The sequence below is a fragment of the Lytechinus variegatus genome, chromosome 12, assembly GCF_018143015.1.
Source record: "Lytechinus variegatus isolate NC3 chromosome 12, Lvar_3.0, whole genome shotgun sequence".
NCBI classification, from domain to species: Eukaryota; Metazoa; Echinodermata; class Echinoidea; order Temnopleuroida; family Toxopneustidae; genus Lytechinus; species Lytechinus variegatus.
This window is the reverse complement of record NC_054751.1, coordinates 8,453,721-8,456,871: the sequence shown is the minus strand read 5'-3', so window position 1 is coordinate 8,456,871 and position 3,151 is coordinate 8,453,721.

Below are 3,151 nucleotides of genomic sequence, written 5' to 3'. Positions count from 1 at the left end.
ATCGTACTTAAAAAACAGCTAATATTTTTTTATCATTATTACTTTAGGTTTTGACAAGAGACCGGGATATCACTAGGATCACATGATCTTCCTATTCCTCTTGCTAAGTGCGAGATGAAACAAAAAAGACAATTTAATTATAAAATTATTCATCTTATTTATTAAGCTAATATGCCTATAGGGCACGAAATCATGGCCTGAAAACTGGACATTTCAAGAACTTTGGTAATTATGAATAAGATGCATGAGTAAATACATTTTTATCAATGAATGCAAGCGCAAATCGCGAGCCGAAACTTTTGATAGACTGTCACGAAATGTTGATTTTAAGAAGTTTGTTGTATTGAGACATACATTACTTGCCAATCAAAATGCGAGCGTGCAGCGCTAGCTGATACGTTTTGACAATAAGATCTGCAAAGGGATATTTTGAAAACTTTATAAAATACACGAAAATAATGAAGGTAACTGATAAGTTAACATTTGCAAGCGCGCAGCACGAGCAGAAAATATTATCGTAAAACTAACATTGTTAAAAATCACTTTAAAACAATCAATTTGTAAATCAAACAAAATAATGAAAGTTCGATTTCCGCGGCGATATATCTTTTGCATATTGACTTCCAAACTTGATATTTAAGCTCCATATAGAACAAGATATGTAAATCAACTAACAGGCAATGCGAGCACGAAGTGCGAGCGAAAATTTTATATAGTGAAATATGAAAGATTCTTTTTATTTTCCAAGTCTTTCACTTGTCTTCCTCTTCTTTTTTCTCTCTTTTCCCTGCTTTTTCCCCTTTTTTCTCCTTTTTTTTGCTCCGCCAATAGGGGGACCCGGGCCCCTCGCCCCCTCGATCCGCCTATGATATAAAGTGGCACAACAACTTGAATGGTAAAACAAAACAATACAAAAAAGTATGTAACGCAAAAGGATGTACAAATATTTTCGTCAGAGCAAGTGTCTTGTCTTCCTTTAGGCCTAGTAACTGTCGGTAGAGCAATCGTGAGCAGAACAATTGTTCTTCGAGGAGCATTTGTCGTTGGTATTTTATTTTGGTCTTATATTTATTTCTTTAAAGCAACATGCCGAGGAACTGTCGATGGAGCAGTTGTGGACGGAGCAATTATTTGTCCCTATATACATGCGGAGCAAATGTCGGTGGAGCAAATGTCCCTACATGCGGAGCAATTGTCGCCGGAGCATCTGTCATTCGGGTAGCATTTGTCGCCGGAGCATTTGTATCTAAATGTGGAGCAATTGTCGGTGGAGCAACTGTCGGCGGAGAAACTGTCGGCGGAGCAACTGTCGGCGGAGCAAATGTCAGCGGAGCAAATGTCGGGGGATCAAATGTCGAGGAGCAAATGTCACGGAGCAAATGTCGCATTTTTGGGAGCGTTTGTCACCGGAGCAATCGTCGCCGGAGCATGTGTCATGGATTCGCTCCTTCTTGTTGGCTTAAAAAAATGTCAGTGAAAACATGAAAAGAAAGAAACTGCCAAGGTATTATAAGGGAAAGCTCACCCTGAAAAAAAAATGTTATTTATTTTTTTTTTCATTATTTTTTACTTCATATATACGAGCAGCTGCCCCACATGTTATGTGATATGAAATGCATATATTTCAATCAATGACTGTTTTTCTTTCAGGAGTGTGTGTGAAATGATTTTGTTTGTTGATATACTGAAGGTTTATTTTGGCGGTCCAATTGATAATAATAATAATAGTCAGTTCTTGTATTAGCGCATAACACATGAATAACGTCAATGCACTTCCAAAGGACTTGGATATTATTACCACGGCTGTAGCTCAAGCAGCCTTTCCAGCATTCGGCATTTCAAGGAATAAATTCCTGCCAGGTGCACATTCCCCTCACCTGGGTTGAGTGCAGCACAATGTGGATAAATTTCTTGCTGAAGGAAACTACGTCATGGCTGGGATTTGAACCCACGACCCTCTAGCTGTTTCAAAGTCCGGAGACTAATCCACTGGGCCACAACGCTTGATAAGTCGTCTACTATCATTTCGTCTACCATCAGTTCGTCCAATGGTCTAATTGCCATTTTGTCCACTCACCATTTCGTCTAATAACCAGTGGGTCCAACATGCAGCCATTTAGTCCATATACCATTTGGTCAAATTAGACTGTGTTAATTGGGCAAAACGAATGAAAATGAAACGAGTATAGACAAACTGGTTATGAGACGAAATGGATATAGACCAACTGGTGATCAGACAAAATGATGATTGGACCAATTAATGGTTGTTAGACGAAATTTTGATGGACGAAATGTTATTAGGCTAAATAAAGGTAGAATGTGTGCTAAGTGGACGGGGTAGCAGTGGACGAATTGGCAATTTACCAAACTGAAGTGAAGGTACGATAAGAATTACTTTCAATTTTTGTGAAAGTGGCATTTCATTATAATTATTTTTTACTCCACAATATTATGAGGAAGTTGCTGGCATATAACGTAACAAATCAAGAAATGAACATTCTTAAAACTTTTTAAAGCTTTGATGTATTTTCCTCAAACTTTCACCAATATTTTTTGGGGGTTATTTTTTGTGCAATTTTACTATAAATTTTCTTTTATTAAATAATACACACACAAAGAGACACAAAATTAATTACAAGTACTAAAATATAATATTACAATATTATTGACATGATTGTTTCAAGATTAGTGTATTTTATATCGATTTAAGTACACGGTAATATGATCATTAATGCTATGAGGATTAACAATAATATTAACCTATCATAATATCTCATCAAAGGTTCAACCACTATCATTATAATTTATGCCTCCGTCAACAACGTCATCACAATCTTCACCATCATTATCATCATCATCGTCATCATCGTCATCGTCATCATGGTCATCATCATCATCATCTTCATCATCATCATCATCATCATCATCATCATCATCATTATTATCATCATCATCGTCATCATTATCATCGTCATCGTCATCATCACCATCATCATCGTCATCATCATCATCGTCGTCATCATTATCATCGTCGTCATCATCATCACCGTCATCTTCATCATCATCATCATCATCATCATCATCGTCATCATCATCGTCATCATCATCGTCATCATCATCGTCATCATTATCATCGTCATCGTCGTCATCA